This window comes from Pseudophryne corroboree, chromosome 6, assembly GCF_028390025.1.
Source record: "Pseudophryne corroboree isolate aPseCor3 chromosome 6, aPseCor3.hap2, whole genome shotgun sequence".
Taxonomy (NCBI): domain Eukaryota; kingdom Metazoa; phylum Chordata; class Amphibia; order Anura; family Myobatrachidae; genus Pseudophryne; species Pseudophryne corroboree.
In genome coordinates this window covers 315,276,778-315,300,051 of record NC_086449.1, presented here as the reverse complement: position 1 = coordinate 315,300,051, position 23,274 = coordinate 315,276,778, and positions in this window count along the sequence as shown.

Below are 23,274 nucleotides of genomic sequence, written 5' to 3'. Positions count from 1 at the left end.
TTTGGCAAGCATTACGTCTACCCTGAGATTTACCAGCACGACTAATCGATCATTGTGGACCAGGGACCGCAGGCATGGACAAGCTTTCTGGGTGACCATGGAAGCTTATCAGCCAGAGCAGTGGATGGCATATTTTCGGATGTCGCGTGCTACATTTTACTACCCGCTTAAACTTTTCACTCCAGCACTCACCAAGGGAGGCACAAACTACCGCAAGACCATCGAGCCGTGCAGTAGACTGGCGATTGTGTTGTGGTGGTATGCAACACCGGGGCAATACCACACCATCTCCTGCTTGTTTGGTGTTGCCATATCGATGGAGTGTGTGCTAGTGCGGGAAGTGACCCAGGCATTGCTGGAAACCCTTTACCACCGCTTCATCTCCTTACTGCAAGGTGACCGGCTGAATGCGACCATAAAAAGTTACCTGCACCGTGGATATCCTCAGTGTGCTGGAGCCATAGATGGGACCCACATACCCAATATTGCCCCCAGAGACAACCCACCAGTAAGTAGTATGGTGTGTTTGAATGTAAGTAATATGCTGGGCCCATGATGTATATTTCTAAACACAGCTAATACATAAACTGTTCACTTTCACAGATGTCTTCATTGGCTGGCCGGTTACTCCCGGGTACTTGGCAACTCTAAATTGTTCCAGATTGCGGAGGAGAACCAACATGGCTGGTTGGTCCCTAGAGAGGTAAATATATATCTTTTGATGGGTTATATTTTTCACAGCAAAATAAAAATACAATAGATTGCAATTAGAGATGTGCAGCGGGCATTTTTCATGTTTTGGTTTTGGATTCGGGTCTGAGGTCGTGTTTTGGATTTGGACGCGTTTTGGCAAAACCACTCTTTTGGGTTTTGGACTCGGATGTGTTTTGGATTCGGGTGATTTTTTTTTTATAACTCAAAAACAGCTAAAATCATAGAATTTGGGGGTAATTTTGATCCTATAGTACTATTAACCCCAATAACCATAATTTCCACTCCTTTCCAGTTTATTCTGAACACCTCACACCTCACAATATTATTTTTAGTCCTAAAATTTAAACAGATGTCGCTGGATAACTAAGCTAAGCGACGCAAGTGGGCGGCACAAACACCTGGCCCATCTAGGAGTGGCACTGCAGTGTCAGACAGGATGGCACTTAAAAAAATAGTCCCCAAACATCACATGATGCAAAGATAAATAAAAAAGAGGTGCAAGATGGAATTGTCCTTGGGCCCTCCCACCCATTCTTATGTTGTATAAACAGGACATGCATACTTTAACAAACCAATCATTTCAGCGACAGGGTCTGCCACACAACTGTGGCTGAAATGACTGGTTGGTTTGGGCCCCCACCAAAAAAGAAGCAATCAATCTCTCCTTGCACAAACTGGCTCTACAGAGGCAACATGTCCACCTCATCCTCATCCTCCGATTCCTCACCCCTTTCACTGTGTACATCCTCCTCCTCACAGAGTATTAATTCGTCCCCACTGGAATCCACCATCATAGGTCCCTGTGTACTTTCTGGAGGCAATTGCTGGTAAATGTCTCCACAGAGGAATTTATAATTAATTTTGAATGAACATCATCTTCTCCACATTTTCTGGAAGTAACCTCCTATGCTGATCGCTGTCAAGGTTACCGACTGCACTAAACACTCTTTCGGAGTACACACTGGAGGGGGGGCAACTTAGGTAAAATAAAGCCAGTTTGTGCAAGGGCCTCCAAATTGCCTCTTTTTCCTGCCAGGATACGTACGGACTGTCTGACATGCCTACTTGGATGCTGTCACTCATATAATCCTCCACCATTCTTTCAATGGTGACAGAATCATATGCAGTGAAAGTAGACATGTCAGTAATCGTTGGCAGGTCCTTCAGTCCGGACCAGATGTCAGCACTTGCTCCTGACTGCCCTGCATCACCGCCAGTGGGTGGATTTGGAACTTTTATCCTTTTCCAGGCAGCTCCAATGGCGGTAGAAAATGAAGGAGGAGCTGTTGGCGGGTCACGTTCCGCTTGACTTGACAATTGTCTCACCAGCAGGTCATTGAACATCTGCAGACTTGTGTCTGCCGGAAAAAGAGATACAACATAGGCTTTAAACCTAGGATTGAGCACGGTGGCCAAAATGTAGTGCTCTGATTTCAACAGATTTACCACCTATGAATCTTGGTTAAGCGAATGAAGGGCTCCATCCAAAAGTCCCACTTGCCTAGCGGAATCGCTCTGTTTTAGCTCCTCCTTCAATCTCTCCAGCTGCTTCTGCAAAAGCCTGATGAGGGGAATGACCTGACTTAGGCTGGCAGTGTCTGAACTGACTTCACAAGTGGCAAGTTCAAAGGGTTGGAGAACCTTGCACAACATGGAAATCATTCTCCACTGCACTTGAGTCAGGTGCATTCCCCCTCCTTTGCCTGTATCGTAGGCAGATGTATAGGCTTGAATGGCCTTTTGCTGCTCCTCTATCCTCTGAAGCATATAGAGGGTTGAATTCCACCTCGTTACCACCTCTTGCTTCAGCTGATGGCAGGGCATGTTCAGGAGTGTTTGCTGGCACTCCAGTCTTCGGTGGCTGAATGCCAAAAGTGGCCTGCAATTTTTCGGGCCACCGACAACATCTCCTGCACGCCCCTGTCGTTTTTCAAAAAATTCTGCACCACCAAATTAATTGTATGTGCAAAACATGGGACGTGCTGGAATTTGCCCACATGTAATGCACGCACAATATTGGTGGCATTGTCCGATATCACAAATCCCCAGGAGAGTCCAATTGGGGTAAGCAAATCTGCGATGATATTCCTCAGTTTCCGTAAGAGGTTGTCAGCTGTGTACCTCTTCTGGAAAGCGGTGATACAAAGCGTTGCCTGCCTAGGAACAAGTTGGCATTTGCGAGATGCTGCTACTGGTGACGCCGCTGTTGTTGCTGCGGGAGGCAATACATCTACCCAGTGGGCTATCACAGTCATATAGTCCTTAGTCTGCCCTGCTCCACTTGTCCACATGTCCGTGGTTAAGTGGACAGTGGGTACAACTGCATTTTTTAGGACACTGAGGACACTTTTTCTGACATCTGTGTACATTCTCGGTATCGCCTGCCTAGAGAAGTGGAACCTAGATGGGATTTGGTACTGAGGACACACTACCTCAAGCAATTCTCTAAGTCCCTGTGAACTAACGGTGGAAACCGGATGCACGTCTAACACAAACATAGTTGTCAAGGCCTGAGTTATCCGCTTTGCAACAGGATGACTGCTGTGATATTTCATCTTCCTCGCAAAGGACTGTTGGACAGTCAATTGCTTAATGGAAGTAGTACAAGTGGTCTTCCGACTTCCCCTCTGGGATGACGATCGACTCCCAGCAGCAACAACAGCAGTGCCAGCAGCAACAGCAGCAGTAGGCATTCCACTCAAGGATCCATCTGAGGAATCCCAGTTAGGAGAGGACTCGTCAGTCTTGCCAGTGACATGGCCTGCAGGACTATTGGCATTCCTGTCTAAGGAGGAAAGTGACATTGAGGGAGTTGGTGGCGTGTTTTGCAGGAGCTTGGGTACAAGAGGAAGAAGGGATTTAGTTGTCAGTGGACTGCTTCCGCTGTTACCCAAAGTTTTTGAACTTGTCAATGACTTCTGATGATTGCGCTCCAGGTGACGTATATGGCTTGACAAAGGCAACACACGGCTTGACACCAGTTGTCCGCATTTCTGTTGAAATAATTCTACGCCGCAGAGGTGATTTTTTAGGTATTTTGACCAGGCATGTCAATGGCCTTATTCATCCCCCGGACAACAACTGTCTCCCCGGGTGCCTGATTTAAACATACCACATCACCATCAGAATCCTCATCTTCAACTTCCTCCTCAGCGACAGCAACACCCATATCCTCATCCTGGTGTACTACAACAGTGACATCTTCAATTTGAATATCAGGAACTGGACTGTGGGTGCTCCTTCCAGCACTTGCAGGGGGCGTGCACATGGTGGAAGGAGCCACCTCTTCCCGTCCAGTGTTGGGAAGGTCAGGCATCGCACCCGCCAACACATTTGGACTCTCCTTGGGGATTTGTGATTTAGAACGCACAATTCTTTGCTGTGCTTTTGCCATCTTAACTCTTTTTATTTTTCTAGCGGGAGGATGAGTGCTTCCATCACCATGTGAAGCTGAACCACTAGTCATGAGGAACATAGGAGAGGGCCTTAGCCGTTCCTTGCTACTCCGTGTCATAAATGGCATATTGGCAAGTTTACGCTTCTCAGACGATTTTAATTTAGATTTTTGGGTAATTTTACTGAACTTTTGCTTTTTGGATCTTACATGCTCTCTACTATGACATTGGGCATCGGCCTTGGCAAACGACGTTGATGGCATTTCATCATCTCTGCCATGACTAGTGGCAGCAGCTTCAGCACTAGGTGGAAGTGGATCTTTCCCTATGTTACCCTCCAAATTTTTGTTCTCCATTTTTTAATGTGTGGAATTATATGCCAGTAATATATCTGGAATTAGACGGCAGTAATGTCTGGAATTAGATACCCCTAGAGAGATACCAGATACCACTGTGACTGGAATGATGATGACCTATGCACAGTGACAGGACACTACCACAGCACCCTACAGCAGCAATATGCATCACAAGACACTGAGCACTGACCAGTGATACTGAGCACTGATGATTCTACTGAGCACTGATACTGAGCACTGATGATACTACTGAGAACTGACACTGAGCAGCACGATGCAGCACAAGACACTGTACTAGTATTAGTAATGTAGTATTACTAAGCAGCACAAGACAATGAGCAGTGATACTGAGCACTGATGATACTACTGAGAACTGACACTGAGCAGCATGATGCAGCACAAGACACTTTACTAGTATTAGTAATGTAGTATTACTGAGCAGCACAAGACAATGAGCAGTGATAATGAGCACTGATGATACTACTGAGAACTGACACTGAGCAGCACGATGCAGCACAAGACACTGTACTAGTATTAGTGAGAAGCACAAAAGCACTCTGGAATTGTCACTCCCCAGATACCACTGTGACTGGAATGATGATGACCGATACACAGTCACAGGACACTACTACCATAGCACCCTACAGCAGCAAGATGCAGCATAAGAGAGACACTGTACTAGTATTACTGAGCAGCACAAGACAATAAGCACTGATACTGAGAACTGCTGAGAGAACGTAGCCACGTCCTCTCTGTACTCTTTACAATGCCTGAGTAAAAATGGCGGCGACGCGCGGCTCTTTATATGGAATCCGAATCTCGCGAGAATCCGACAGCGGGATGATGACATTTTGCCTTGTTCGGGTTTTCCGAGTCAGGTGGGAATAACCGAGCCGGACTCGCACCTGTGTTTGACACGTGGAGTTCAGGGGGTTCGGTTCTCGGCGAACCGAACCCGCTCATCTCTAATTGCAATTATGGTATAGGGCCGGCCTCTAACGTTGTGTAGCAGGGATATTAAACTATAGCTGCTATGGAACTAAACCTCCCATGTGTAGTTCCACAACAGTTAGAGGCCCGCAAGTTTGACACCCCAGTTGTGTTTCACCATGGAATATGGGAAAGGTTTGCGGTGAAGAGCCTCACAGCTGTGACCCCGAAGGTGGGTATGGATGGATGGAGGGTAGAGTTAGGCACCAAGGGGGCAGGTTAGGATTAGGCCTTGGATATGGGGGTATAGGTGGAAGGGAAGGGTTGGGAGGGTTAGGTTACTTACCTCAGCCATGTCAGGATTAGATTGTTGGTATTCCTAATTATTCCCTGTACTTTCCTGAAAATTATGTATGCCACCTATACTATATATTAATATTTTTTTACCATTACAGAAGTCAAAGTATGTTGAAGGGGTGAAGACACTGCTGTACCTTATTGGAGATGCAGCGTACCATTTGAGGTGATGGCTCATCAAGGGCTTCACACAGCATCTCCCACTCTGTCCGTAACAAGTGCATTTACCCACACTCTCAGCTCTGCCAGGATGGTGGTGGAGAACACCTTTGGGAGACTGAAGGGGTGCTGGCGGTGTCTACTAAAGTGCAATGACTTTGCCATCCCCCCAGTGGCGGATGTGGTTGCTGCTTGCTGTATCTTCCACAACTTTTGTGAGATACAGAAAGAACACTTATTGCCAGAGTGGAATGTTGTGGACTCTGAATTGTGCGATACTCCAGTATCGCCTTACAAGGGGAAGATAAGTAGTGGCAGTGCTGAGGAAATCCGCAACACCCTCACTGCTAACTTAACTACTATGACACAGTAGAGGACACAAGAGTTATGTTGCAAACAAGTTTTGCTTTGATTGTTTTTGAAAGTTTTGGTTTTGTTGTTTCTGAAAAAGTTATGTACATGTTACCTCACATGTATAATTTTAAATATAACGTCTTTACAGTTTAAAAGGCTTCTTACATTTTTGAACATAAATAGGCCATAATGTGTGTAGACAATAGACACATAAATAGAAGGCATAATGTGTGTAGGTAATGGGCAGGTATGGCCCGGGCACGTGACAGGCCTGTAAAGTGCTTAATACACATGAACATTTTCAAAAAGACAAAAGACAAAGAAAAATATTATTTACAACTGTCTGTAAGAAGTGCTGCCAAGTGGATGTTTATGAGTAGTGCCATCTGGATAAGTATACACAGTGCCATGAGGAGGATTACTCCCTGTGCCATCTAGGTAAGTATGCACAGTGCCATGTGAAGTATTATCCCCTGTGTTATCTGGATAAGTATACACAGTGCCATGTGGAGGATTACTCCCTGTGCCATCTAGGTAAGTATGCACAGTGCCATGTGGAGTATTATTCCCTGTGTTATCTGGGTAAGTATGCACAGTGCCATGTGAAGGATTATTTACTGTGCCATGTGGACTACTATGCACAGTGACATGTGGACTGCTATGCACTGCACCATCAGGACTGGTCTGCTTATTGGCATGTGGACTTGCTACGCGTAGTGCCGTGTGAAAAATTATTCCCTGTGCCATCTAGATAACTATGCACTCTGTGCCATAGTGAGTAATATTCCTTGTGCCATCTGGACTATTATGCACAGTGCCTTGTGGAGGAGCATTAGGTGGATTTGAGAGGTTTGTTTCCATAAACTGCCTGCCTCCGCTATGTTGCTGGTAGTTGGAAAAATGACCCTCAGAATAGTGAGGAGGATACACTGGATAAGGGTGTGAAGGGTGCGGATTGTGTAATCTAGACACCATACCGTTAAGAAAGGACATCTGTGCCTCTGTTTTCCCAAATGCGTTCATGCGTACCCACAAGTTGCGTGAGAAATTAATTTTGTAATTCTTTTTCGTTGTCAAAAAAGAGCTGGAATCAGGCATCCTCCTGTGCCTGCATTTCAGCATTGGAATCTCGCAGCTGATTGACCAGGATTCTTGTCATTATGCATGTATGCATCTTTGACATTTTTTTCTTCCACTTAGGTACGTCAAAGACTAGAAATGGAGAATTTTTTTTTTAAATCAAATAGCAGTGCTGTCAGCATACATGTGTTGAGGACCCCTACCTCCTGCGCACTAGCTACACACTGCAACATAAATATTTTGAGTATCGGCCAAGACAAAGATATCATGTATGACTTATGAAAGTGTGCAATTGTACAAACACTGCATGCTATACACGATTTATCCTTTCTAAAGGATAATTTGTGCTATTTGTGTGCAGGTGTGTACAGGCCTATGATGTTGTTAGCAGTCGTTATTACTCATAGATGGTGCAACAGCTAATGTGGCCTTCTGATATTGTTGAAATACATGACAGTTAGGAACTGAATGTGTAATGCAGCATTTAAAAATAATAACAAGTGCAAATAACATCATTGTGGAATATGGTCCATACTATATACTGGATTTTAAATAAACAAAAATCTTAAGTGTGTGTAAAGTAAAACAAAAACAACTTACTGTTCCTACGCAACTTTGGGGTCTCAGTCTGCACAGAAGTCGGTGTCCCAGCCGGAGTCCCTGTGCTGTTTCCACTGGCATTGACCTCAATAGTATTGGTGACTGGGTCCCCCACAGCAGCCATCAGATCGGTGTCGCTGATCTCAGTGATGTCATCACAGAACATTGGTGGTGTCACTGGAATGGATTGGCTGTTCTCCAGGGGTAGCACTTCGTGAGGATGCACAACTGGATGATGAAATGGCAATGGGATTAACCAGTGCAGAATTGCCAAAAACTTCTTTGCACTGATCGTAGTAAACCCACTCCATTCTAGCAGAACCACTTTTCTCATGTTGTGGTCGTGAAATTTTCTGAGAGCTTTCAATTTATTTACTGCCTCCTGCTGTGTCCGCTCAATGCCCCTTGAGGTAAATAGCTTGGCAATGTTGGTGTACACTGTGGCATCCTTCACTGTCCCAGTGATCTGCTTCCAGATCTCCTCCTCCCTGATCTTTTCCTCCTTCCAGTGCGCCATGCTGTCTCTCTCTGTCTACCCTGCAGCACAATTGTGACCTCAGACGCCAGCGCCAGTGCCACACCCGCCAAGCCAATAAGCTCTGTTAACCGCGACCCATTTCTAAAATCCCAGGTCGGGCCCATTCAGACAGCCGGAAACCCGTGTAAGATCCGGGAAAAACCTGGGTCAAAGTCCTGGGAATTCAGTCCGGGTTAACCCTTTCAGACAGAAAAAAAATCCCGGGTCGTCCCATTACCGTGCCGGGAAATTACCGGGTTGTTTTCTCTGTCTGAAAGGGGTAAAATATTTGTAAAAATTTTTTTTTCAAACATCGGATCATCAGCATCGGAATATCGAGAACATCCCATCTGAGCAGCCACCAGGTACACAATGAGGGGGGCTGTGGGGTTAATTTACATTTCCCTAGCAGCTGCTAATGTCTACAACCACTGGGTGGGTACAGCAGTGCTGACCGATCAACAGTCATTGGGGGTGGGTGCAGGGCAGGAAAGGGACTGGAATGTCCTTTTGAGAGCAGCAGCTGCTGGAAGATTCTCTTCCGCAGCCGCCGACACTGTGTATCTGACTGGTCACATCATTTATTATTATCAGTTATTTATATAGCACACACATATTCCGCAGCACTTTACAGAAAGAATATTTGGCCATTCACATCAGTCCCTGCCCAAGTGGAGCTTACAATCTATATTCCCTATCTCATATACACACAGTCACATTCACGCTAGTGTTAATTTTCTTGGGAGCCAATTAACCTACCAGTATATTTTTGGATTGTGAGAGGAAACTGGAGTACCCAGTGGAAACCCACGCAAATACGGGGAGAATATACAAACTCCACACAGTTAGGGCCATGGTGGGAATCGACTCCATGACCTCAGTGCTGTGAGGCAGTAATGCTAACCATTACACCATCCGTACTGCCGCATTTGCGACCAGATCAGATAACGCACTGCCTGGTGTGGTCTCAAACGATGTGACCATGCCAGACAAGTGGTTAAATATCTCTCCAAACACATAGGGAGGAAAAGAGAGGATCTATATAGTGTAGTAAGTCAAACAATAATAATATAATATCTATGTAAACATAAATGGAAGTATCCTTTGTATCTATTGAGAGTAGAGATGAGCGGGTTCAGTTCCTCGAGATCCGAACCCCCCTGAACTTCACCCATTTTACACGGTTCCGAGGCAGCCTCGGATCTTCCCGCCTTGCTCGGTCAACCTGAACGAGGCCGAACGTCATCATCCCGCTGTCGGATTCTCGCGAGATTCGTATTCTATATAAAGAGCCGCGCGTCGCCGCCATTTTCACTCGTGCATTGGAGATTCAACGGAGAGGACGTGGCTGCGTTCTCTCCCTGAAAAACTCCGTAATCTGTGCTCAGTGTGCTGCAAATATCTGTGCTCAGTGTGCTGCAAATATCTGTGCTCAGTGTGCTGCAAATATCTGTGCTCAGTGTGCTTAAAATATCTACGTTCACTGCCTGAAAACGCTCCATATCTGTGCTCAGTGTGCTGCAAATATCTGTGCTTAGTGTGCTTTATTGTGGGGACTGAGGACCACCAGTATATAATTAATTATACTTATAGTAGTAAAGTACAGTAGGCCATTGCTGTATCTTGCAGCTCTGTGTCACTGCAAGTATCCATTCCATATCTGTGCTGCATTTTTGTGAACAGTATATATAGTATTACAGTGCAGCATTTTGGTGACCCAACAGTATATTGGGGGTAATTCCAAGTTGATCGCAGCAGGAATTTTGTTAGCAGTTGGGCAAAACCATGTGCACTGCAGGGGAGGCAGATTTAACATGTGCAGAGAGAGTTAGATTTGGGTGTAGTGTGTTCAATCTGCAATCTAATTTGCAGTGTAAAAATAAAGCAGCCAGTATTTACCCTGCACAGAAATAAAATAACCCACCCAAATCTAACTCTTTCTGCACATGTTATATCTGCCTCCCCTGCAGTGCACATGGTTATGCCGAACTGCTAAAAAAATTCCTGCTGCGATCAACTTGGAATTACCCCCCATAGTTGTGTACAGTAGGCCATTGCTGTATCTTGCAGCTCTGTGTCACTGCAAGTATCCATTCCATATCTGTGCAGCATTTTTGTGAGCAGTATATAATATTACAGTGCAGCATTTTGGTGACCCAACAGTATATAGTTGTGTACAGTAGGCCATTGCTGTATCTTGCAGCTCTGTGTCACTGCAAGTATCCATTCCATATCTGTGCAGCATTTTTGTGAGCAGTATATAGTATTACAGTGCAGCATTTTGGTGACCCAACAGTATATAGTTGTGTACAGTAGGCCATTGCTGTATCTTGCAGCTCTGTGTCACTGCAAGTATCCTTTCCATATCTGTGCAGCATTTTTGTGAGCAGTATATAGTATTACAGTGCAGCATTTTGGTGACCCAACAGTATATAGTTGTGTACAGTAGGCCATTGCTGTATCTTGCAGCTCTGTGTCACTGCAAGTATCCATTCCATATCTGTGCAGCATTTTTGTGAGCAGTATATAGTATTACAGTGCAGCATTTTGGTGACCCAACAGTATATAGTTGTGTACAGTAGGCCATTGCTGTATCTTGCAGCTCTGTGTCACTGCAAGTAGCCATTCCATATCTATGCTGCATTTTTGTGAGCGGTATATAGTATTACAGTGCAGCATTTTGGTGACCCAACAGTATATAGTTGTGTACAGTAGGCCATTGCTGTATCTTGCAGCTCTGTGTCACTGCAAGTATCCATTCCATATCTGTGCAGCATTTTTGTGAGCAGTATATAGTATTACAGTGCAGCATTTTGGTGACCCAACAGTATATAGTTGTGTACAGTAGGCCATTGCTGTATCTTGCAGCTCTGTGTCACTGCAAGTATCCATTCCATATCTGTGCAGCATTTTTGTGAGCAGTATATATAGTATTACAGTGCAGCATTTTGGTGACTCAACAGTATATAGTTGTGTACAGTAGGCCATTGCGGCATCTTGCAGCTCTGTGTCACTGCAAGTATCCATTCCATATCTGTGCTGCATTTTTGTGAGCAGTATATAGTATTACAGTGCAGCATTTTGGTGACCCAACAGTATATAGTTGTGTACAGTAGGCCATTGCTGTATCTTGCAGCTCTGTGTCACTGCAAGTATCCATTCCATATCTGTGCTGCATTTTTGTGAGCAGTATATACTATTACAGTGCAGCATTATGGTGACCCAACAGTATATAGTTGTGTACAGTAGGCCATTGCTGTATCTTGCAGCTCTGTGTCACTGCAAGTATCCATGCATTCTATTTTCTTCAAGTGATTTGGACCAATAATACCATTGATTAGAATGAATAATTCCAGTGATTTTGTCATTTTCTTCCATTGATTTGGACCAATAATACCGTTGATTAGAACGAATAATTCCAGTGATTTTGTCATTTTCTTCCAGTGATTTGGACCAATAATACCATTGATTAGAACGAATAATTCCAGTGATGTTGTCATTTTCTTCCAGTGATTTGGACCAATAATACCATTGATTAGAACGAATAATTCCAGTGATTTTGTCATTTTCTTCCAGTGATTTGGACCAATAATACCATTGATTAGAACGAATAATTCCAGTGATTTTGTCATTTTCTTCCAGTGATTTGGACCAATAATACCATTGATTAGAACAAATAATTCTAGTGATTTTGTCATTTTCTTCCAGTGATTTGGACCAATAATACCATTGATTAGTACAAATAATTCCAGTGATTTTGTCATTTTCTTCCAGTGATTTGGACCAATAATACCATTGATTAGAACGAATAATTCCTGTGATATTGAGGTGTTTGTGTCGCTTTGCTTAGCCGTCCAGCAACCACAGTGCACCTCTTTTTCGCTTTTCTTTGCATCATGTGCTGTTTGGGGCCAATTTTTTTAAGTGCCATCCTGTTTGACACTGCAGTGCCACTCCTAGATGGGCCAGGTGTTTGTGCCGCCCTCTTGGGTCGCTTTGCTTAGTTATCCAGCGACCTCTGTGCAAATTTTAGGACTAAAAATAATATTGTGAGGTGTTCAGAATAGACTGGAAAAGAGTGGAAATTGTGGTTATTGAGGTCAATAATACTATAGGATCAAAATTACCCCCAAATTCTATGATTTAAGCTGTTTTTGAGGGTTTTTTGAAAAAAAAACACCCGAATCCAAAACACACCCGAATCCGACAAAAAAAAATTCAGGGAGGTTTTGCCAAAACGTGTCCGAATCAAAAACACGGCCGCGGAACCGAATCCAAAACCAAAACACAAAACCCGAAAAATTTTCAGTGCACATCTCTAGTTTAAAGAGATATTTAAAAGCTGAAAGAGGACAAAGCCATATACCCCAGATTGGATCTAAAGACTGAACAAAGCAAAATACCCCAGATTGGGTCTAAAGGCTGAATAGAGATATTTATACTAGGGAGGCCAATCCCAGGCCATTTTTTCAAATCTAGGATTCCCTGGACCCAGGCCCGGCACTACCCGCTCGGCAGAGTCTGCAAAGCAGGTAGGCGCTCGGCTGGAGAGGCGCTCTCCCTGCTCTGTGACCAAGCTGCTATCGGCTGCCACTGCGTCTGTCAGACTGTATGACAGGCAGCGGCGCTGGACGTTAGCATGAAGTCATACCCTCCAACTGTACCTTTTTGGCAGGTACAGTACCTTTTTTTATGGTCTGTACCGATTTTTGGCTCTCTAAACTTCCATTGAAAGTATAGGAAAAGGGATGTGGCCTCGCCCCCTGTACCCGTGGCCATGCCCCCTTTTCAAATTTGTACAAATTTTTGGGGGTCATTCCGAGTTGATCGCTCGCTAGCAACTTTTTGCAGCGCTGCGATCAGGTTAAAACTCTGCAAAACTGTGCATGTGTATACACCGCAATGCGCAGGTGCATCGTACGGGTACAAAAAGGATCGGTGCTGGGCGATGGATTTAATGAAGAATCCATTCGCACAGCCGATCGCAAGGTGATTGACAGAAAGAGGGCATTTATGGGTGTCAACTGACCGTTTTATGGGAGTGTTTGGAAAAATGCAGGCGTGTCCAAGTGTTTGCAGGGCAGGTGTCTGACGTCAATTCCGGGACTGGACAGGCTGACGTGATCGCAACGGCTGAGTAAGTCCAGAGCTACTCAGAAACTGCAAAAAACGTTTTTGTGCCATCGGCTGCAAAAGCGTTCGCACACTTGCAAAGCGAAAATACACTCCCCCATAGGCGGCGACTATCTGATCGCAGCACAGCAAAAAGTTGCTAGCGAGCGATCAACACGGAATGACCCCCCTTATGTGTAAAATGTTGGAGGGTATGTGAAGCTCCAGTTCACCCATTGATCTCCCCACCCCTTCCTTCCTCCCTCACAGTAGCACATGCAGAGGAGTTTCACTAACAGCCTAAAACTCGGTCAGAAGTATCCCCTCTCTCTTGCTTTCTGTCCCTTTTGGTGATATGAAGCAAGGAACTGTTCTCACTGCACTTGTATTTTTGGACTCTCCCTCTCTACATGCTGATGCACAGGAGCTGTCTGTGTTCAAGGCAGCCTGACAATCACAACAGTGAGTTTAACTCTTTGAAAACCTTGTTTTCTACAGTGATTGCCAGGCAGCACTGCCTTTGAACTGTGAGCTGCAGCTCTCATACTAATAGATCAGGGGGCAGGCAGCACTAGACTTTGACAGACTCCCTTAGCCTTCCCCTTAGCCTTCCACTAGTCCACCTCCGATGGTGCTAGGCTGCGGTGTGAATGAGTCCATGTGAAGAGGAGCCAGCTACGCATCTAGAAGACAGCACCCACGCGGACACTTATCGGTAACACCAGTGATACCCGAGGCAAGTGGGGGTTGGCATTTATAATGTGTATAAGCGCCACTGTGACTATGGGCATGTGTATAAGCAGCACTGATACCTTGGCCATGTGAATAGGCAGCACTGATACCGTGGGTATGTGTACAAGCGGCACTGATGCCGTAGGCATGTGTATATGTGGCACATGGGAATTATTATGTGTATATGTGGGACTGATACTCTGGGCATGTGTATAAGTGGCACTGCCATCATGGGCATTATAATGTGTATCAGTGGCACTGCCACCATGGGTATGTGTATAAGCGACACTGATATTGTGTGGCCATGCCCCTTCCTTGTGATAACACACCTTTTCTTTGCAGCATGTACCTTCGGCGCACAACTGTTCCATTAGACAATATGGGGGCTAGGGCACAAATTTGTAGTTTGCAGAGGGTGCTGAACACCCTACTATCGGCCCTGGCACGACTAATGGGAGGAGAGAATGTGGCAAGGGAAATGAGTTCCACAACCTCTCCAGGACCACTTTAAGCCCTGAAGAAGGGGCACTACTGTGTGTTGTAAAGTGTTGTAATATGAATCAAGTGCACTGCGTGCGGTGTAATGTTAACTAAATTGTGCTAATGTGTGGTGTAACGTAAATTAGGGGGAAAATTGTGTGGGCACACCCCTTTCTTGTGAAACCCCAACCCTTTTTGCTGCATTCACCCTTGGTGCATGCTGTCCCTCTATTAACCCCTTCAGTGGTATGCCCGGTAAATTTCTGGGTCCAGCTTCGCTGTGCAGATTGGCAACCCCGGAAATTTTCTGGGGCATGCCACTGCTCCCCCTCCCTCCTCCTTGCACTCCGATCGGCTGGTGGACTTTGAAGAATGACGCGTTCGCAAAACTCCGCCAGCCGAGCAGAGTACAAGGGAGGAGGGGGAAGAGGATTTCAGTGCTGGCAGGCTAGAGCCCGCCAGCAAATGCTATCCGGGGGATGGCCATCGGTGGGTTATCCATTGATGGTCACCACCGATGGATAACCTAGATAGTGTAAAACCATCTGGAATGGATGCTTCGATGGTTTTACCCGGGATTTCGACCATGGCGCTTTCACACAGCGCACCGATCCGTGTCGACCCGGTAATATGTCAGGTTGATACCGGGTTATTTGTGCAGTGTGAAAGGGGTACAATTTATATTTAAGTATCCTACTATCAAGTTGTTTATATCCCATGTACAATTTCCTATCAGTAGAGCGCTGAATTTGTTCATTTATTACATTTCTAAAGTATATTTTCAGGAATTGGTAACACCTGGGTAAACTCATAGGGGGTAATTCTGAGTTGATCGCAGCAGGAACTTTGTTAGCAGTTGGGCAAAACCATTGGGGGTAAATCCAAGTTGATCGCAGCAGTAAATTTTTTAGCAGTTGGGCAAAACCATGTGCACTGCAGGGGGCGCAGATATAACATTTGCAGAGAGAGATAGATTTGGGTGTGGTGAGTTCAATCTGCAATCTAAATTGCCGTGTAAAAATAAAGAAGCCAGTATTTACCCTGCACAGAAACAAAATAACCCACCCAAATCTAACTCTTTCTGCACATGTTACGTCTGCCCCACCTGCAGTGCACGTGGTTTTGCCCAACTGCTAAAAAATTTCCTTCTGCGATCAACTTGGAATTACCCCCATAGCTGCTCCTTTCCTGTGCAAGGTGGGGTGCCATTTGTGTTCTACACTATATAAGTAAATGTTAAAAATTAAATAACGTTCCAAATGTGCACAAAAAAGAAGACAAGATTTCATTACTCAGAGGACAGATCACAGATAAGACACCGTTTAAGAGAAAAGTCACAATCAAAAATAGTAGCATTCAGAGACAATTTCATTTCTAACAATCCAATGTGAAGGAACATCAGAAGAGTTGCAAACACCATTTATCAGGCTATAAATATGTGGCATCTCTTGATCCCTACTTTAAAATCAGCTGCATTGATTTGCTTATCACATTTGAAACAAAACAGATTCCCTGTATTTGTAATGAATTGTTAAAATATTTTATGCTGTTTTTTTAAATCCTTCTATATGACTATAGAGCATGCCTTCTTGGCTCAAAGTAAAAATGATGTGCTTGCCATACACAGTATATTTATATGTGGAGACAAACTTAGAAACTGATTTTTTTGGATGTTAAAAACAGAAAAGAAAACTTAAACAAAAATAGTTACGAGTTATGATGATTATAATTATTGTCAGTTTAACAATTGTATTGTCTTCACTTAAAAGAGAGTAGTTATATGTATTTAATATCTTGTAAAGTAGTTGGAACATAAAATAATAAAGTGAAATATATGCAATTATATTATAATTATTATTATTATTATTATTATTATTATTACGACTATTAATGTTTCCCTGTAAGTCCTATTTTCACAGATCTTCCACTGCAGCACTAAAAGAGGAGTCTCTGGCCATAGTGAAAAGTGATTGGTGAGTTTTCTTTAAGCCAGTGGCTTATCTATTTTGAGTTCAGAGTGTGTGTTGCACATTGGTCTCTTGGTCAAGGAGGGCCCATGCCACACACCCAGCACCCATTTCTTCATTATTTACTCCTACAGAGTCACATATCAATGGCAGCAGCCCTGCACAAATCATTGGGAGAATGGCACAGTGGCCATTTTCTCATTGTTTTGCACATGCGCAGTAGGAAAATCACCTGGAAAATGGTGTGGCGGTCATTTTCCCTGTGCATGCGCACTAGACTTGGGCATAGTGCTAGGGTCTACTAGTGACCCTAGTGCTCAGAGTCTGCTGCTCTGTCGGATAGGGATGGCCAAGAAAACAACAGCAGCCCTGAAAATGAAAGGGGCGAAAAAACATTGAAAATACAGCTACAGTCGATGGCATGAAACCATCTGGTTCTCTGCCAACAATGGTAAAGTATTCAACATCAGTCATAAACCATTGATGGATTTGAAACATAGATGGTTGATAGCCATCCCTACTGTCCACTAGAGAGGAGGGGGACAGGATGGAGACTGCACACAAACCCCCTCCTCTATAAATACTCCCCTGCTTAAAACCCTTAACTGCTAGGTATGACTCTCCCCCAAACAGTTTAAGCTGCATAAAAACAGTCATTCTCACTCACACTTAGCAACCAATCAGTTAATTATAGTAAGAAAACATTTGTCATTTACTGTAAATACTGCATTATTTTAATAATAATTCATTGCAATATATCTACAATTACAATAAAATACATACATTTTATAGAATAATTATGTAATATCTGCTGAACTAGAGAATCATTTCTGTACACATTGGGGGGTATTCAATAAAGTGCAGTTTTTTCGACTGGTCGAAAAAACTGCACCTATTCGACACAGAGTATTCAATTGCGGGCATTTTCAAGGTTTTTTTTTTAATCCATTTTCGCACATGCCGTTTCACTTTTATTTTGTTGAATGGGCATGGGCTAAAATTGTGCCAAAAACTGGCAAAAACATCCTAAAATTCACCAAAACACGTGTATCAGCAGCAAATTCACAGAAACACGTGGTTTTCTCCAGTGCCGGATTTTTCGACCAGTCGAAAAAATGGCATGGGCATTAAATAGGTCGAATGTAAATTCGATCTAAAAACGGGCGAAGAGTGCATTTTTTTCGACTGATCGAAAAAACGGCACTAAATGAAAACCCCCTATAAGAGGAATAAGATATGGTAAATAGCTTAAAGTTTAAGGTTGTGCATATTTGTTACAATAAAAGCATAGTATTTTCTGAATGCCACAAAGTAATTTTGATTAATTTCACGGTAAATGTAGTTCCTTTGTTCAAATAAATAATCTCTAAACTTTTTCTTTTTATCTTCTCTCATTACCTGCATCACATCAGAAACAAAGTCTGCACTGTGCAAACACAAATATCCAATATTCAAAACAAGTGACAACAGAAATATTCTCCTGTCACTTTATTTAAGTAGCTGTGTGTTTAAATGTGGGTCTGTTAGGGTCTCTTCTGGTCTCTTTAAGATCTTTTTCTTCTAATGATTTATGGATTCCAAGAGTTGATTCATCTTTCCAATTATTTAACATCCTGCAGCAGTCTTTCAATGGTGATAAAAAATTTAAACAATACACTGTACTTTAAAGTAATTGTCCCTCATATTTAATATGTGTTCATGCAAAATGTGTGCACAATTCTGCGACATTCAATTTGCACACACATATTCATCGTATATGTTTATAATGATTTCTCAAACATTTACCTTGCAGAACACGGTAGGGAAGCTTGAAATGTTCATTATCCTAGTAACAGTGTAACTATACAGTTTTACTGCACAGAATTGTATCTAAAATGTAATATAAAATAAGTAAAAGTAAAAGTTGCCCTATTTATTACAAAGGGCTCTTAAAGCAGTTTTTTGCCAGGTACATACTGTAGTTATAAATCGAAAAATAAATATTTTTATTTTTTTGATATGATCTTTGACATAAGGGGAGCACATACATAAGATTATCATAAAGAGAAAATACATTCTAATTAACTATGGTTAAATGTTAGTGTATTTATCTATAAGATTTCAGAACAAATAGATGAGGACATGGCAAGCTTCACAAAAACATTTTCTGTTTTTGTACTTTTTTTATATATATTTGTACTTTTATGAATGAGTAATTTCTTGACCTGTTAAGGTGAAAGGAATGGTTCCAATAGGCTGCAATTGACCCAGTTGAGTAGTGCAGCTACAGGTATATACTGTACCCTGCAATAGCATATGAACAATGCACATCTCTGATAAACTCATCATGAAGAAAAACGCACAAAAATATAATAGGATATGAAAAATCCAGGTTAAAATATCCAGCAGCTCCACTCTTTTTTTTCTTTTTTTAATTATCCTCTACACAATATTTGTTTTTGTTTTTTACCACATAAACAGCTTATTTTGCATGGCTAATAAGACATAAATGAAAAATATATTAAGTAAAACAATATAATGAGAATTTCTAAATATAACAAATGAAAATAACTGAATGTAATAAGATGAGATCAAGGACCTTCGATTTAGTAATGAACACTCTATACATCTCTGTTGGTGTTCTGGAGACATTCTATCAATGATGGTTACACATACAATACATACTGTAAGCCTTATATTTTGTGATTTTTGGTTTATAAATTGACAGCTACCATTATAGAGGATCTAACGGCTGACAGTAATGGCAAAATATGATCAGCAAATGGTGAAATATGAACTACCCTTACTCTTACATACTGCCTATACAGTGGTAGCTCCTGTCATATATACTGCCTATACAGTGGTAGCTCCTGTCATATATACTCCCTGTACAGTGGCACCTTCTGTCATATATTCTGCCTGTATAATGGCACCTCCTGTCATATATATATATATATATATTCCTGTACAGTGGCAGCTCCTGTCATATATACTGCCTGTACAGTGTTAGCTCCTGTCATATATACTCCCTGTACACTGGCACCTCTTGTCTTATATATAAGCACTGTACAGTGGCACCTCTTGTCATACATATAATCCCTGTACAGTGGTAGCTCTTGTCATATGTATTCCTTGTACAGTGGCACGTCCTGTCATATATACTGCCTGTACAGTGGCACCTCCTATCATATATACTCCCTGTACAGAGGCACCTCTAGTTATACATATAATCCCTGTACAGTGATAGCTCCTGTCGCCAGCCCTGTAGGGTGTAGGGACAGGAAAGTTAGAGTTAGGTACCGGGGAGGTGTGGTTAGGTTTAGGAATTTAGAAGGGGAGGTTAGGGTTAGGCACCACGCGGGGAGGGTTAGGTTTAGGCACCCACAAGGGAGGATTAGGGTAGGGGACAGGGGAAGTTTATGGTATTAACTGCAGGATTTTAATGGGCGGGATACCGATGTTGGTATTCTGACCATCGGCATCCCATTCATTGGGATTACATACTGAACCCCAGTGGTAGATCCTACCATATATACTTCCTGTACAGTGGTAGCACCTGCCTTTTATACTCCCTGTACAGGTGTAGCTCCTGTCATATTTACTCCATGTACAATGGCAACTCCTGACATATATGCTCCCTGTACAGTGGCTCCTCTTGTCATATACAGTTGTGTTGGGGGCTGCTGTTACCTGTGCCTGCCCCAAAAGGGAAGAGGAGGAGATGAGACAGTCAGCCCATTAAACGTATCCCAGCAGCTACATGTGCACCAGTTGCGACCAGACTGTGCATGTGCAAAGCCCTGGCTTCAATGGACTGCATCAGTTGCAGCTCATAGAAGCCAGCTAAGGCTGAGGAGGAAGGAAGTAGGAAGCCAGCTCTCTGCTATTCGCAACCAGGTCTAATAGTCCCGGAGGGACTCCCAATGTGACTATCTGCAGTGTCTGTGACTGAAAAGGTAGGACTTCCAACAGGAAGTCACTGCCAGTCACAGTAAAGCCAATGCAGTCACGGACTGCATCTGACTTCACTGACACTGAGCTGAGTAGCAGATTTTACCTGGGAGGTAAAATCTGCCACTGCAGATGTGTCCACTTATACACAGCCTCTCAGTACGTTAACCAGCCCTTCTAGCTGCATCATGCCGTGGCATGACTTGGTAGCACAGAGCGACTTTTCGTCAAATTTTTCTATTAAAATGCATCTCATTTGCAAAGCAATGTGGATAGAATGCATAAAATTATATGCGGCATGCCTATATTATGTGTGCGACTGTGGCTGTACAGTATCTACATAGGAAATTATATGCTACAATGTTTTCCTAGAAATGAGTTAGGTGATTTTTGACTATAAAAATGCTAAGAATAACACAAATAAGACATTTCTAATATATTCTTTGTATTTTTCATACACTTTATATAGTCAAAATTCTGTCAGTAGCGAATTTCCCATTAGGCACTTGAGGCACGTGCCTAGGGGCGGCACTTGTTTGGGGGTGGCACATGGATGCTTGTGTTGGTACTGTCAGCCCAAACCATACCAGTAACCTCAAAATATTTCCTCTGTACTGTACCATATGTCATCTTCAATGGAGTGTAAATGGATTGAACATGCACACACTGCCCTTATAAGCTGTCCTACTTAGTAAATATGTGTATATAACAAAAAAATAAAAATAGAATTATAGTTAGTGGCTTTTTAAATTATTCCATTACATTGGCTATCATCAAATGAAGTCTTATGACCAATTAATAAAATTATGCAGGTGAGGGGGTGGGGGGGGGGGGGGGGCGGACGTTACTGTGTGCTTGGGGGTGCCCTCACCCCTGAATCCGCCCCTGCTCTGGTGTATATGTTCGTATGACAGGAAAGGCTCTGCCTCATCTCACTGCACAGCAATGATATAGTGTGGTAATGGGGTTGGGGCTGTAAGACCAGTGGTGGTGATCAGCATACTGACCCCAGGATCCCGACCGCAGAATGCCAGCAGGGGGGAGGAAGGCGAACGAAACAGAGCCCCTTGTGGGCTTGCTGTGCTCGCCACGTGGTGGGTTTGTTGGCTCCCTGTGCTCGCCACAGGATCTATTCCCACTCTATGGGTGTCTGTTTCTGGACTGCTCAGGAGACTAATATATGGGTATGTCCTGGGATACAATGCTTCATACCATGTGTGGCTCCTATACTTCTAGCTGGGTATTACAGCTCTAGATGAGCGCTTCAGTACTTTATTGCATCACTGCATTCACTGACTAGTATCTTTGCAGTGCCGTAACTAGGCATTTTAGTGCTGTGTGCAAGAAAATACATTGGCGCCCCCCCATGAAAGACAGGGGTAGTGCGCGCCGCAGGCGCGTGAAAAATATATAGGGGCGTGGCCACAAAATAATACCAATTTACTACGGTGCACAGTAGTCTCCATTATTCAAATTACGCAGCACAGTAGCGCCACTACACCAGGTAGAGCTCCTTTTACACATTACGGCAGACAGTCCCCCTTTTTACACATTATGGCAGACAGCGTCCCCTTTTTACACATTACGGCAGACAGCGTCCCCTTTTTACACATTACGGCAGACAGTGTCCCCCTTTTTACACATTACGGCAGAGAGAGTCCCCTTATTACACATTACGGCAGGTAGCATCCCCTTTTACACAGTACGGCAGGTAGAGCTCCATTTTACACATTACGGCAGGTAGAGTGATGAGAGAGAGAGAGAGGGAGAGAGAGAGGGGGGTGGGAAAGAGGGAAGGGAGAGAGAGAGAGAGAGAGAGATATGGTTGGGAAGGAGAGAAACAGAAAGGTGGCAGCAAGGCCGCCATCAGAAACTGCGGGGCTCAGTACAGATGAAACAGGCAGGGCCCCCCTCCAACCCGGACCACACATAGCAACATGTACTGACTTTGTGACAGCTGCAAATAGCTGACAACCCACAGAAGAAGCTGCTGCAGAACATCTTTGAATGCAGAAATGTTAAGAAGCAGACAAACAGCAAATACTAAATGACCTGAGTACAGGAGACCCTGTAGTATGGGAGATCCTGTAGTATAGGAAACCCTGCTAAACAGGAGACATCAGTATGGGAGACCCTGCAGGAGATCCTCAGCGCAGGTGACTCTGCAGAATAGGAGACCCCCAGGACTTGCCCATAGAACACCCCCAGCATGCTGCACTCACTGTCCAGTGTCACCTCCTTGCCAACCTTCTTTAGTGCCTGCACAGCCTCATCATGTGGGGCATCTCTCAGGTCCATGGTCTTGCCCCCGATGCCCATATCCCCCCAGCTCCTGCTTCACCACCATTGCTCCTCATGCTCTTATTGCCGATTGCCTCCACCTGCTTTGTCAGCTCAGTGAGGGCAGTCCAGACCTCCTGGGGGCTGCTGGGCTCCTGCTGCCTCTGGCAGCCCACTCACAGTGATCTGGTGTGCAACGTGGCGCTCATCAGTTAGAGAACTGCGCCCTGAGCCTTCAGATGTAGTGGCTGCCGTAATCCTGTGGGCCGTGACTGCTGAGCTGCTGCTGGAGGACTCCCCGCGGCCGCAAT